We start from the raw sequence: 14,985 nt of genomic DNA, 5'->3' as shown, positions 1-14,985 counted from the left end.
TCAAAAATGCTTGTGACAAAGATACTTATGGCAAACATACTGAATGTGGGGAAATCTGACTGAAACCAAGAGAACCAGTCAGCTGAACCCAGTCTTACCCACAGACCTGCATAATGGTGAGCTAAATAACAGTTGTGATTTCAAGCCACCATATTTGGAAGTGGTTTATAATAGAGCAGTTACTAATTGATACATTAACTATATAACTAAAATGCATTGAAAACATAACTTATTCATAGTTCTACCAGCCATATTTCTTTAGTGGCAGCCAAAAGAAACCATTTCTGGTTATTTAGGTAAATAGGAATTCATTGGAAAGAGAGCCTGCTAACAAAATCCATGGACACATGGATTTACAAAAGGACACAGAAGAGGGACAAGAGCAAACTAAACAATGTCATAGAGGCCTTGGGCACCCGAGACACATCTCCAAACATCCCAATCATACATGGGAAATACTTTAGTCATGAGAGACAAGCACTGACATGAGTGTGAATCACAGAAGCACAAGAAAACTGCAGAGTCTAGGGTCCCTCACCTTAAACATCTTGCTAGTTACCTGTCACTGAGGAACTAAAGGGGCAGCTGCCCAGCTTCCTTTCTTTTGTATAGCTGCAAATCAAAAATTATTGCAAATCTGTCAACCAGTAATCTATTCAAAGCAGCCCCAGAAAGACTCTCATTTACTTGCAATGAATAAATTCTTCGATCTGATATTGTAAGAAGTGTGACAATGGTCTATCTTTATGCAATTAATTATGATGTAGAGGAGATTACAGTCTTTCATTAACTTATTCCTTCCATAGACTCCTTCTCTCCTGGTTAGTTAAGATAGAGCAGGACAACTTTTTTTTTACCCAAAGTTGTTCAAAAAATGGAGATGAGATGATTTCCCAGAAAGAAAGTAGAATGTTATTATCAAGAAGAGAGGAATGAATAGAAGCTAGGAGAAACAAAAATAACAGCTGCCTACCAAAAAAGAAAAGAAAAAAAAAAAAGGCACCATGTCAGGTTCCGGATTTTAAAAACAGTAATAAAAAAGAAGCAAGAAGTATCTTCTGTCCTTCAGAAGCTTAAAATATGTTTCAAGAAATAAAACACACACATAAAAAGGCACTCAGCTTGGCTAGAAGGTCCTATTTAGAAGTAACAATTGAATAATAGAGAAATAAAGACTAAAATATCAATAGAAAATTACTGAGACAGAAGGAAGAAGTGTAGAGAGGGAATTTAATTTAGAGTCTAAGGATGATTTCAGGGGTCTATGCAATGGTTCTAAAATGCAGACCAACTTCTGTGTGTGGATGGATAATACATGAAATTTTAACTGATGTGGCTCCTTCCTTGCAGTTCTGCCCAACTCATCCGTTCAACCAGTATTTATTGGATGCAAATACAAAGCACTGTTCTAGGCTCTATAAATAGAGTGGTGAACAACTCAGAGCAGTCTCCACCCTTAAAGGCTTTCTTCTAGTTAGGCAAGACTTGAGATCAATATTATCCCATATCAATGTTCTATGGTAAGAATGAGCAGTGGTGGCATATAAGTAAGCACTAAAAAATCCAAATTTTTACTTTCTGTTTTTAAATGGCCTGAATGTACATATTTAATAGGAGTTTTTATTTTCAAATACTTTTTAAATAAAAATATCTGAACTGACATTGCAAATAGTAGAATATATGTGAGGTATAGTTCAATCTATAGACAAAGCTGGATACCCAAATGCATTTTCAAGAAAGACTTCCTTCAAAGATCCCGAAGCCACCAGGGCCCACAGGTGGTTAAACACTTAATAAAATGTACAACATACATGTAGCTGGAATACCTGAGTTGCACTCCATCCCTGCTTCTTACTGGTGCTGTGCCTATGTTCATAATATTAACTTTCCCTATGTGCAAAATGACAATAATATTACCTAGGTTAACTCAGAGTGTAGGCTTTTTCTTTTTAATTAATTTATTTTTCATCTTGAAAATTTTCAAATCTATAGAAAACTAAAAGAAAATTATAGGAACACTTGCATATCCCTTACCAAGAACCACCAACTGCTAACATCCTGCCCCACTTTTTCCAACTTTCTCTCCATCTGCCTGCTGCCCTTGGCTCATGGCTCACTTCCTCCATCTTCAAATCCAGTAACGAGTCCTTCTCACATTGCCATCACTCTGATTCTTTCTCTCCTGCTCCCCCCTCCCACTTATAAGGACCCTGCTGATGACACTGACCCCACCCAAACAATCCAGGATAGTCTCTCCACCACAAGGTCCTTAATTTTACTCTCATCAGCAAAATTCCTTTGATCAGGTACAGTAACACTTTCCTGGCATTCGGGCATGAACCTCTTTGGGGGCTGTTATTCTGCTCTCACAGCACCACAGCATCCACTGATACCTACATCAATTGTATCATGTTGGATGTTACAAAGTAGTGACTGTTCTCTCATTCAGTCTACGTTTATTAGTTGCCATGAATCTCCTTAAAGGGGGACAATCTTCTCTCTCAATTCCTCTCTCCTCCCTTTCTATTTCTGGATATGACAGTAGACTCATGAACTTTTTAATATGTGTTACCATTACTATTCATGTTGGGTTCTTGACAAGACCCAGTTAGTCTTTGAACAAGTCATTGTTTCCTGGCACAAAAAATTCCAGGTTCACCTTGTACGTTCCCCGCTTTAGCTGTTTCTTTAAGAAATTCTGCTTTCTTTCAGTGGATTATGGTATTCACAATCAAGATCTGGGTGCTAGGAGTATTCACGGTCACTAAGGTATCACTGCTTTTAGATCTTTCAAGGGGAGAACAAATGTATGCAGTTAGCCAGTTCTGTGTGCATATATGTGTATGTGTGTGTGTTAGGTCTCTATTATTTATGTAATATATATACTTATATCTATATACAGGTATTTTAAAATTATGAATTTATTTTAATAACTCCAACCTAAATTTAATACCAAAAAGTTCTTCCTTATTGTACCCCCCCCATCTTGTATGTTGTAACTCCCTACTCCAAGTGAAAATCCTGGTTGCCAACAATAACAACATACTGATTCACTTATTCTATCTTAAAATACACATGAAATAGTTTTAAAATTACAATAACTTCCTAGAGCAAACTACTAAATACATATAAGATTTCCCTGTAGTTCTTTTGTTATCTTAGATTATATCCAAGTATAAATATGTGTTCAAATATAATCCAATTAAACATCTTCTCTACAGTTATCTTATTAGTTTAATATACATTTAGCATTAGTATTTGTTTCTGTTAGCAAACAATTTTAAGATTGGACTTATTTCGTCATTTTTATTGAATTTTATTCTGTGAATATGTAAGTTTTTTAAATGAAAAGTCCAAACTGTTAAAAGTCTTGGAGTTTCCATCATGGCTCAGTGGTTAGCGAATCCAACTAGAAACCATGAGGTTGCAGTGGGTTGAGGATCTGGCGTTGCCGTGAGCTGTGGTGTAGGTCGCAAACATGGCTCGGACCCTGCATTGCTGTGGCTCTGGCATAAGCCAGTGGCTACGGCTCTGAATGGACCCCTAGCCTGGGAACCTCCATATGCCACCTGTGTGGCCCTAGAAAAAGACCAAAAAAAAGTCTCACTCACTCCCCATCTATTTCATTCCCTTTCTGCCCACATCCTATCACAATGTTATTTTCATTATTTTTCATTTATTCTTTGCATCCTTATTTATTTATCTGTCTTTTTAAGGACACACCCATCACATATGGAGGTCCCAAGGCTAGGGGTCAATTGGAGTTGCACCTGCCAGCCTATGCCACTGCCACAGCAATGCCAGATCCTTAACCCACTGAGCAAGGCCAGAGATCAAACCCACATCTTCATGGATACTAGTCGGGGTTAATTACAACTTAGGCACAATGGGAACTCCTGCCTGATCTTTTTTTCTTTTTTTTTTTTTTTTGCTTTTTCTTTTCTTTTTTTAAGGCTGCCACCCACAGCACGTGGAAGTTCCCAGGGTAGGGGTTTAATCAGAGCTGCAGCTGCTGGCCTACACCACAGCCACAGCAACTCGGGATCCAAGCCACAACTATTACCTACACCACAGCTCATGGCAATGCCAGATCCTTAACCCACTGAGCAAGGCCAGGGATCAAACCTGCATCCTCATGTATACTAGTTGGATTTGTTTCTGCTGCACCATGAAGGGAACTCCCTACCTAATCTTTAAATAAGAAAATTCATATACTTATATTCCCAGAATGAGAATCCTTTACGACAAGTTATTTCTCCTGCCCCCCTCAGCATCTCTAAGCTGTCCAGGAGAAAGGGACTGAGAGAGGGAGAATCAGGGAGTTGGGACAAAAGAACACAGCAGGGACTAGCCAAAGGGACTATGCAATTGGAGCACTATAGCAACATGGCTGCTGAGCAAGAAAAGCAAGAGGTGATGGGAACGACAACCCACAGCCCCAGTATGCCGTTTGTGCATTGCAGGGATACCTGCTCAAAGAACAAGGTAAGAACAAGAAGCAGAGCCCAAGGTTTAGAAATAACTGTAGAAGGAGGAAGAGGGGAGGAAATATCAGGATATTGCTGTTGTTATTTTAAACCTCAAATCATGGAGAAGTCACTGAAGGGATGGCATGCTGCCAGGAGCTGGATTAGGTCCCTGCTATCAGACAGAGTGCAGGCTTGCGATAGGGACAAAATGCAGCCACAGGTCAACAAAGAAGGTTACTTCTTTGCACATCACTTAGTGGCATTTGAGGACACTGCATAGGAACATTTTTCTGGGAGAAAAAAGTCTATCATTTTAACCAGATTTTCAAAAGGTCCCTGGATCAAAACAGGTTAAGAATCATTATGATTAACAGAATCAATGTAAGGGCAAGAAAAAAACCAACGCAGGAGCTCATATCACTACAACAACTGCATTTTCCATTTTATGGGGTCAGTGGACCCTTTAGCGCCCCTGTCTTATTTTCCTGGATGTTCTCATATTTACATATCAGAATTTCATTCACGCTACTGTAACTAACATGTAGACTTCTTTTCTTTTCTTTCTCTTGATTCCATGTCTTTCCCCCGGTAGTCTTACATGTTTATAGTTGTATGATAAATGGTACTTCTTCCATCATAATCACTATTAATTATTAGTTAAATATTAGTTATTCTTCTAGTCTAAGAATGATTATTCAACTAACATTTATTGTGGTTCCCTTTCAATTTGTAAATCTTGATAGGTGAGAGTTTGCTTTATATGTTTACATTTTGGATAAAACAGTGTTCTGTATTAACATATAAAGTGCATTTATATCCATTTTGAAGGATTTATGAGAGGGAAGCAGCGTATGCTGGAAAAACAGGAGATTAAGGCACCCCTCAGTGATCTGTGTTCTAATCGTTAACCCTGCCAAGTATTTAGCTGTGTGACCTTGCATATCTGGCTGTTGTTTCCTCGGATGTGAAATCAGTTTGTTAAATGACTCTGACAGGGTTCTGGGCCAGGTTACTGGGAGAACAAATAGATACAGATACATCTTTTGATTACTTTCTGTGCATGGTTCACCTTCTTGCTTTCGCATGGATTCTTCTAACATCTTTACATTGTGGCCTAAACAATTTTCATGTCATCAAGTGTTTTTAAATATGTTGAAAATACACAGATTTTGGGAGTTCCCATTATGGCTCAGTGGTAATGAACCTGACTGGTATCCATGAGGACACAGGTAAAATCCCTGGCCTCGCTCAGCTCAGCGGGTTAAAGATCTGGTGTTGCCATGAGCTGTGGTGTAGGTTGCAGACACGGCTTGGATCCTGCGTTGCTGGGGCTGTGCTATAGGCCAGCAGCTACAGCTCCGATTTGACCCCTAGCCTGGGAACTTCCATATGCCTCATTGCAGCCCTAAAAAAGAAAAAAAGAAAAAAGAAAGAAAAAGAAAAAATATAATACACAAATTTTGGAGATTATGGACTGAGACCTGCTTATGCCTCATACCTACTACCTTTGCTTCTGTCTCATATAGCACTCAGCAAAAAATAAAACATAAATAATATTAGGTCGCCTTCCCCTAGGAATTTTCAGTTGCATGGAGATTTAATATAGAGTAATATACCTAGGAATGAGGGAGAGGGAGTTTTCAATAGCTCATTAAAATACAATAATTTTGGAGTTCCCACTGTGGTGCAAAGGGATCAGCAGCATCTCTGGAACACTGGGACAAAGATTCAGTTCTCCGGCCCAGTGGGTTAAGGATCTGGTATTGCTGCAACTGTGGCTTGGATCTGATCCCTGGCCTGGGAATCCCCACATGCCACAAGGTGGCCCAAAAAAAAAGAAAAAAAAAATAGAGCAACTTACATTTCCAGAGAAATTTTTAAAATCACTCACATCTGAAGCTCATTGAAAGTGGGGCTTTTATGGATGAGTCCCCATCACACCCCTACTTACACTCTCCTTATAAGATGGTGAAAAAGCACCGTAATCACCATATTTTAGTCTCAAAATGACGTGGTCACTTGTAAATATTAATCGTTGTTGATACTGCAAATCAGTGGTTTCAAATTATTATCTGCATAAATCATTTTCCTAATGAAATCTGGCCTGAAAGCCAAAACATAAGATAAAACTGAGCTCTCCTGTTTGAATAGAAAAGGGATGGGCCACAGTTTGTGTCTTTGGCCTCCTCTCACCCTGTACCATATTTACAGAGACATCTGCAATCCTGTTTTTGGCACAAAAGGGAGTAACCAGTTACCAATGTGGTGTTTTCAAAGATCTGGACCCATGGACTTATGGCCACATTCATTCATTCCACGTGTTTTGTTGATCATCTTCTATGTGTCAGGCACTATCCTAGATGCTGGAGATGCAGCAGTGAATAAAACAAACTGAAATCCCTACTCACTTGGAGCTTACATTATAAGGTAGAGATACATGATAAACAAAAATTAATATATATAATATGCAAAATAATGATGGGTCCTACAGGGAAAAAAGAAAGCAGAAAGGGGGATAACAAATGTGTGTTTGGTCAGGACAGGAGATTGAAATTTTAGACTCGATGGTGAAGGAAGATTTCTTTGAGAAGGTAACATTTGCATAAAATACCTGAAGAGAGCGAGGATGAAAATCATTATCTGAAAGAAGAGCAATTAAGACAGAGAAAACAGCAAATTCAAAGGCAAGAAGCAGGTGTGGCTGAGGAGGGAAAGTGGTAAGTGGTGACACTGATCCCTCAACAGTACAGGTTGAATCACATGAAACCGCCAATATTTGACAGTTTTTCACCTACCAAACAGCAGTTTTATAAATCTCAGGCTAAATCTGCAAGCAAGTACCTAGAATAATACAAATGCATTATTCACCATGTATGAGGGCAGGGACTAAGGATACTTAACAAGCAATTCTTCCTCAATAACCAGACTATTTTTTTTTTCTTTTTAGGGCCACACCCATGGCATATGGAGGTTCCCAGGCTAGGGGTCGAATTGGAGCTACAGCTGCTGGCCTACACCACAGTCACAGCAATGCCAGATCTGAGCCACATCTGTGACCTACATCATAGCTCACGGCAATGCCAGATCCCTAATCCACTAAGGGAGGCCAGGGACGCAACCTGCAACATCATGGTTCCTAGTCAGATTTGTATCTGCTGTGCCACGATGGGAACTCTGAGACTAATTTTTAAATCTCTAAAATAGGACTTCAATCCAATCTCATCAAGTTTTATAAAATCACTCAAGATAATGGGTTTATTTAGTCACATCTCTAGTGATGTTTAATTAGAATTTTTCCATCTCAACCAGCCACCTAGCATCACTTCAGGTCCATGAGCAAGAAAAATAAAAAGAGGATAGGGGAGGTAAAAGCTCATTTTTTGTTGCTATACAGACCTAACCTCGGGTTCTGATAAAGAACCTCTAGCCCTGATGAACAGGACAGGATTGTGTAAAGGCCAAGAGCCACCCCTGGTGGCTCTGGCCCAAAGCCAATAGTAAAATCAAGTCCGGCAGCCTCCTCTGCCCCTTTCCATAGCCCTGCCCCAGGAGAATGGGAAACTCTGGGGGCATGAGAAGAGCAAGCCAAGGGCATCCATCTGATCTTGGAGAGACAGCAGTGAGTGATGGATTGAAGCCAGATCTTAATTCTATGCTCTGGAGCTGAAGCTGAGCAGCGTGGGTGAAAACCCAGGAATCCTAGCCACTAGACTAGCTAATGGCTAAAAGCAGAATTGCCCAGATTCTTGTCCCCTGTTGAAAGCAAGAATGTTTCAAGGAGGCAAAGACTGTAAAACAGGAATCCTAGCCACTAGACTAGCTAGTGGCTAAAAGCAGAATTGCCCAGATTCTTGTCCCCTGTTGAAAGCAAGAATGTTTCAAGGAGGCAAAGACTGTAAAAACAGCTATAAAGTTTATCGTTAGAAACACAGTACAACATGTGGAAGAGCACCTAGAGAAGTAGTCTATTTATTTAAGGCAGGAATAAAGCAGTAATACACACCCAAAGGAGAAGTAAGAGTGCGGGCATTTCCCTGAATGAGGAGCACCAGAGAGGTGATTTAAACCACTGATACAGGACAGTTCTTCTGGGTCTTTGTCTTCCTTTGGCCAATTATCTTGTTTTATCTTTTACACCTGACCAGACCCAGGGTGCTCTCCCAATCTGCATGCATATCTTTTGGCTAAGATGGATTCCAAAGGGAAGCATGGCAGGAATGTTATGCAGACTTATCATGGCTGTCAATCCCTCCCTTTCTAACCCAGATGGGTCTCTCTGCACATGCATAGTTTGGGTCTCCCTGAGCTTGAGGATGGGGAGTATGTGACGTCTTGATCTTTGGTCTGAGCAGGGCTCAGCCCCCTCTTTTGACCCTGTCATTGCTATTATTTAACTGTTCACAGAAGACAAGTACCAGTTATTTGTCTTGTGGCTGTTGTTATTTCTATCTTGAAGTATAGATAGGTGGCTGGTTGTCAATGTTTACCCTGGAGCCCACCTATCTCCTGCCTCAGGAAATGTGAATAAAAGGCTAGTTGTACCTATCTCCTTCCTCAAAAAGTATAAATAAGAGGCTAGTTGCAAACATTTTTCTGGAGCCCATCTATCTCCTGCCTCACATCCAAAGAAAGTCAATCCAAAAGAATACAAAAAAATATATACTAGTCAGGTGAAGCTCTCATCATAAGTGTCAGAACATACTCTAACTTAACCACACAGGAGGGAATCAAAGTACTTTACAGAAACCTCCAGAAGGTCAAGAATTAGGACAGCCTGAGGATCCGGGGAGCAACATCTCAAAGAGGGTATCTTTAAGTCTCAAGCATTAAAAATGACTCAACTCCAACAATTTTCTATCCTGGAATTACATTTTCTGGATTGTTTTTAAATCTATTTAATAATATTTCCTAATAGAAGGGTCCATATTCAATTGAAATTAGGCGTATTAGTGATACAGGAAAAGGAACATTGGCCTAAATTCAAATTCCCAGGAGGAAGCCCATTGTTCTTACTTGAGTCACTGCCCACCTTTGGACAGAAATCTGTTACACCTTGAGTGACTATCTTATCCAGCCCAGGGAGAATGGAGTACGAGTAATCTCCTATGAGAATTCAGGATCTTGTTGCAAAAATTAAGAGAAAATGCATGCTGAACAAAGATATCAGATATCTACCACAGCATTCCGGGCAGAAGCCCAAATCTTTACCACTTTGTTCACCTCAAACCAAAAATCCATCATGCTCTCTTGCTTAATAAATGCCTATGCCTAAAACTGAGACCCAGCATTGCAAAAGGCGTGAAAAGGAGACTTAAGGCTAATTACATGCCACACTTTGTTGTTTTTCCTATAAACTTCAGCAGGGCTCAGTCAAAAAAAAAAAAAAAAAAAAAAAAAGCCTGATTTTCCAAATCTTAGCACTGATTCTACATGTCTGTTGGAACCAGTGAAAGTATTAGATAGAACCCTCTTGGTTTAAAACACGTTTTTGTATTGTTGTAGAAGCCTAAAAGATGAGTCAGGACTGAAGATGAATTCTATTGACCCCAAAGCCGTACAGTATACACACTCTGAGACATGACTTCAATCCATTTCCCAAGCATATCTGAAAGGGTTAGATAATATGAACCAAGTATGAATACAGCTCGGAAAATATAACCTCAAAAATATAAATGTCAAAATCTCATGATATTTGCCCCAATGCCCAAAATTTTAATAATAAAAAACTCTTTACATTATTAATTTAATTTTTGCTAAAGTAAATTCCTTCTCTATTGACACAGAAAATGAAAATCCCAATATATGTATGAAAGCACATCTCTTGCCCCAGTTCTTTGTACTTCTTGTTCTGCTCAATTCCATCAGAAGCATTTAAACTTGGTACCTAGCTAGAACTTGGGTTCTACCTTCAGCAGATAAAAGCAAGGGCATATTCTGCCAAAAATGATAGGTCTCCTCTGCTCTTCCAGAGTCATGATTTTCCTAACCCCAAATCATCTTGATTTAACTTTCAATTCTCTTAGCTCTTAATACTCTGATTTTAAATTCAGTGCTGCAACATCCATTCCACAGAGAGGTTTTTTCTTTTCTTGGGGAACACATTAGGTCTCTCTGGCATATGATTTCTACTTTTCTATACTTTATTTCCTAACACTCATCACAATTTATAATCCAATACCACATAATTATGTAAATATATCTGTCTCTCCCTCTGAAGCCTAAGCTCCATGAAGGCATGAACAATGAACCCTCCTGGTTTGCTCACCATCATGGTGTAAGAGCAGAGCTTAGCACCTACCAAGAAACAGGTGCTGTAAACATTTGTTGGATGATGAAATCATCTGGAACCAAATACCTTCTCTTCAGGACTCTTCAGAGTAGAGTGGAAGGGGAATCAAAGCTGCCCCTAGAGACCAGTAGATGATAAAGCACTAGAAGAAAAAAAAATGATAGGAAAAAAAAACAATACACGTAATGGATCACTTAACCTACTTGGCTCTTAGGATCAGCCTTCTCTCCAATAATGACAGGTTTTATTACAGATAACACAATATGTTCAGTCTCTTAAAGTAGAAAAAATATATCAGATTGAAGTTAAAGCTCAGTTTCAAAGTAACTTCAGCATATTTGCTTCTTGCCATCTAGATAGCTTTATAAATACCATAGCCATTGGCTCCATAAGGAAAGCAACAGAAAGATAAGAACTACTAAATGAATCTGAATCAGGAAAAATCAATTTGAGGTTCTTTGCCAACACATTTTAGAGAACTTGGATTTATCCTTCTTTGAATAAGAACAGTATTCAAAAAAGGTACTGGCTTAAAAAGACCTAAAAATGTATATTGTTAAACTTGGAGGCTCGTCATACGTAACATCTTTTGTGCTTTATCGTTTCAACATTTTAGCCAAAATTTACAACACCAAGCTAAACAAGAAGTTTGTTCAGTTCAAAGTGAAATGTCTAGGTTGCCTTCATAAAGGATAGAAAGTCTGCAAAAGGGAGAGCCTCTGTAACCCCAGCACATTTTCTACTCCCACCCCAGCATCAGCTTGACATTTTATGGGTTCTACAAAAACAAAAAATAAAATTTAGGCTTCTCACAAAGTTTCTTTGAAAAAAGGATGCCAAAGATTTTTTTTGAAAGTGCTTGAAAATAATTGGGTTAAGCTGACACCCCATTTCTTTTATCTAACTACATATACTTAAGGAGGGGAAAATGGCCATTTTAAGTTGGTAAGAGACTTTTTGATCATTAGGAATCAATTCTTTGTCATTATTTTTAACTACCAGCTTCATTTCAATGCTTGCTTTCAAATCACCTACAGAAGACAAAGTAAGGGAAATCTAGAAAAATTCTCTTACAAATACATACCCCTCATCTCTAAATAATTCAGTGCCTGCTACTTTTTCTAAAGCAGTCCCATAGCCTTGTTTTGACCTCATAGCATTTCTACCTCAGGTCTGTGATAATTTGAAGACATGCTTCAGCTCAAACATTCACTTTAAAGTCCTCTAAATGTGTCACTTTAAAAGGGAATGTTATTTGTAGAGCATTTGCACTTTTATGCTAAGAGTTTGAAAGGTTTTATAAGCCTAAATTCTGAAAAGAGCACTAAGGGGGAAAAAGGAAAAATCCCATAAAGTTTTCCAGATAATACCACATATTAGCACTTGGCTTAAAACAGCTACCATCTCCACTTTTGTAGCTACCTCATGCATATTTGGAGCCAAAAATACTCTTGCTGATCCCCATTATACTTAATCTAATTATTGTTGGGTTATTTCCCCTTCACTCATAATCAACCCTGGACGAGTTTTCACATTACCTTCTGGTTAAACTGCTGCTTCGAGAGAACAGCTGCAAATCCTCTAGCAGTAAGTAGACAATATACATGCATTTAAAATCATAACCACAGCCCTTAGATTCAAAGACCAACTCTTTCGCTCACTGTGTAAACTTGGGCAAGTTAACCTCTATGTATGTATCTAAAAGTCCCCATTTGTAAAATGAAAATAAGAGGAGCACCTACCTATAGGGTTGTTGTAAGGACTATATGAGGGTATCTGATCCAGGAATTTCTATATAAATATTAATCTCTGTTGTTATTATTTACAGATGTCAGCAGTGGAGCTAGGGATTCAATCTAGCATCCAGCTATCTCTCGACCAAGCAGAAATTGGCTGACCATTCAAATATTTATAGACCAAGAACCTTGTGTTTCATAAGATAACTTTTCTAGATTTTTCTCTTCAGTGGTTATTCAAAGCAAGAATGTAGAAACTGTGGGAGTTGGTAGTTAAAAATCATGACAAATAACTGCATCCAACATCAACATCAAGACATGGAAATAAGAATCTCCTTATTCAGATCCAAGTTTGATCCATCCAGCTTGGGTTCTGTTTCCAATCAATGCTATAGAAAAGAGGTCTGGGTCTCGTCCTACTTTTTATGGAAGCTATTTATGATTCTGTCAATCCTAAATAAATCTGTCCCAATTCTTTTTAAGTGTGTTTACATTTCCTACCTACAGCACTTCTTAATATGCCTCAACAAACCTATCCTCTACTAAGCCGATGAATGCTTCTCCATATTTACATTAAATGTCCCTCTCAAGTTTCCAAAGGAGCCTCTCTCATTCCAGGTCTTCAAGATTTTTTTGAACAAGCCCTTCTTTCTCCTACCTAGGTTGTTTGTGATTGTATTAATATTAATCAGGTTTCTGCCCAGTCTTTGCTTTTCCAATTGGAGGTCTAATACTTGCAGTATATTTTCATATAGAAGCCCCTACTCTCACCCTAGCTCTCCAACCTCTTTTCCTCCTTCATATATGAATGGGCATGCACACACACACACACACACACACACACACGCACACACATACACACTGTCTTCAGTTGCTTCTTTTCAGGTTTTCTCTAACTCTAATATCTTCTTCTGTTAACTGACAAAAATTGCTCTCCATAGTTCTACATATTACAGGTGTATCATAATTTGTAGAAGAAAGATGCTTACATCTTGTTTTAAGCATCTCTCTTGAAGATGTCTAATATTGTGTTTGACATTTTGATCTCAGTAGTATATTGAATAGCTTCAGAAAACATCCTATAATGATTTCCATGTCCTTTCTCACCAGAATTCTGCCTTCTAAAATCATCAATGGGTTTACAGAGCTAAGTGGTTCCGAAATTGGGTAAGTGTTGACAAAAGTGTCCACTTGTAACTGAAAAACTGCTGTATTCACTTGCATGAATCCCAATAAGCGAAGCAAAAGGAAAAAATAGTAATGAAGAAAAGTACATAGTATAGCCTTAGTTTTCTATTTGGGGTTATTGATTGCTATTTTGGCATTTCAAAAAATTCATTAGTTATAATACCAAATATAGGTCAATAATGAGTTTAGATGGCGTAAAAATGAGGTTGACGGGAAATGAGCTTGGCATACTCATCACACCTGATAAATCTAAAGACACCTCAACTCTGAGTACCCCATGACATGTGTGCAATAAGGGCTGCAACAGAGTCCCTAGGTCACTATGTTTTTACTCCTTAATATGTGGACAAAGATGGGAAGACAAATACTTCATCTCTGAAGAGTCAAAGATTGCTTCCCAAAAGTGATTTGTTCTTTCTACTATGGGAAAGCCTGAAGGAGTCTATCCATGGGGTAATTCTGTATGTGCTGGTGAAAATGTACAAAGGGAAGGTGTTCAGCACTTTGAAATGCCTACTGAGGGAGGATAAATATACACCAAAGAAGCTATTTGACCTAGATGTATCAGCACCCTATAGCTCAATTCATCTGCATGCACAAGCCATTTACCATCCTGAATAGAGAAAAACTGCCTGTTCAGAAGGGGGAAAAAAGCCTTGCTAATTTTTTTTGACTTATTATTCTCACTTGGAGAAAAAAATTATTTTCAAATGTATTGATTATTCTGAGCCATGAGTTTGAAAAAAGGAAACATAAAATGAAGGGCCTGTCTATAGTTTCTAATGAAAATAACAATATGCTGTAGAACATTTCAAACATCCCAGGAAAGACGGTAATTGCTTAGATAACTTGGAGCACATAATCATTGTTCTTTTTTTTTTTTTTGAATTTTCCATCTTCCAAGATTACTTCATTAAGACACAGGTTCTCAACATGGGCATTTTTGATCCCTGGTGAACATTTGGCAATGTCTAGGACTTTAGACATTGCCACTGGCAGCTACTGGATAGAGACCAGGGATCCTGCTAAAAATCTCACAGTACAAAAAGCAACCCTCACAAAAAAAAATTATCTAGCCTAAAATGTCCTTAATGCCAAAATTGGGAAACCTTGTAATTAAAGATGAGAAAGAGATTTGAGAAAGGAAGATTGACACAAAAACCAGACATCTAGGGCAATGCCTTTGCAGGGAGGCTGGTGAACTTGTCTCATCACTTTCTAGTTCCCCTGGAAACCCTTAGTACCCAAAGAACTGCCCAAAGTGATGTACAGTTTTATTGTAAAGAGCTCTGTAAAGCTGATT

At 38.5% G+C, this 14,985-nt stretch overlaps 2 protein-coding genes across 7 annotated transcripts in view; one reads left to right on the top strand and one right to left on the bottom strand.

Moving 5' to 3' along the window:
- The window catches only part of IPO11 (importin 11), an 820,387-nt gene that overhangs the window by 266,284 nt on the left and 539,118 nt on the right, over positions 1–14,985 (bottom strand). Inside the window, exon 30 of one of the 6 annotated variants that reach the window (XR_014831434.1) lies at positions 10,768–10,900. The exons of the other annotated variants lie outside the window; for them this stretch is intronic. The gene's annotated coding sequence lies outside the window, so the exon portion shown is untranslated. The remainder of the gene's footprint in view (positions 1–10,767; positions 10,901–14,985) is intronic. 6 annotated transcript variants of the gene reach the window in all.
- The window catches only part of LOC110257266 (uncharacterized), an 826,705-nt gene that overhangs the window by 804,653 nt on the left and 7,067 nt on the right, over positions 1–14,985 (top strand). The window contains exon 13 of the mRNA XM_085002418.1: positions 13,605–13,661. The gene's annotated coding sequence lies outside the window, so the exon portion shown is untranslated. The remainder of the gene's footprint in view (positions 1–13,604; positions 13,662–14,985) is intronic.

This window comes from Sus scrofa, chromosome 16 (assembly GCF_054392235.1).
Source record: "Sus scrofa isolate SSC_HxYL_T2T_F1_AM1 chromosome 16, Sscrofa_HxYL_maternal_Yorkshire_Landrace_v2.0, whole genome shotgun sequence".
Lineage (NCBI taxonomy): Eukaryota > Metazoa > Chordata > Mammalia > Artiodactyla > Suidae > Sus > Sus scrofa.
The sequence above is the reverse complement of the archived record's forward strand: the minus strand, read 5'-3'. Positions and strand labels throughout refer to the sequence as shown.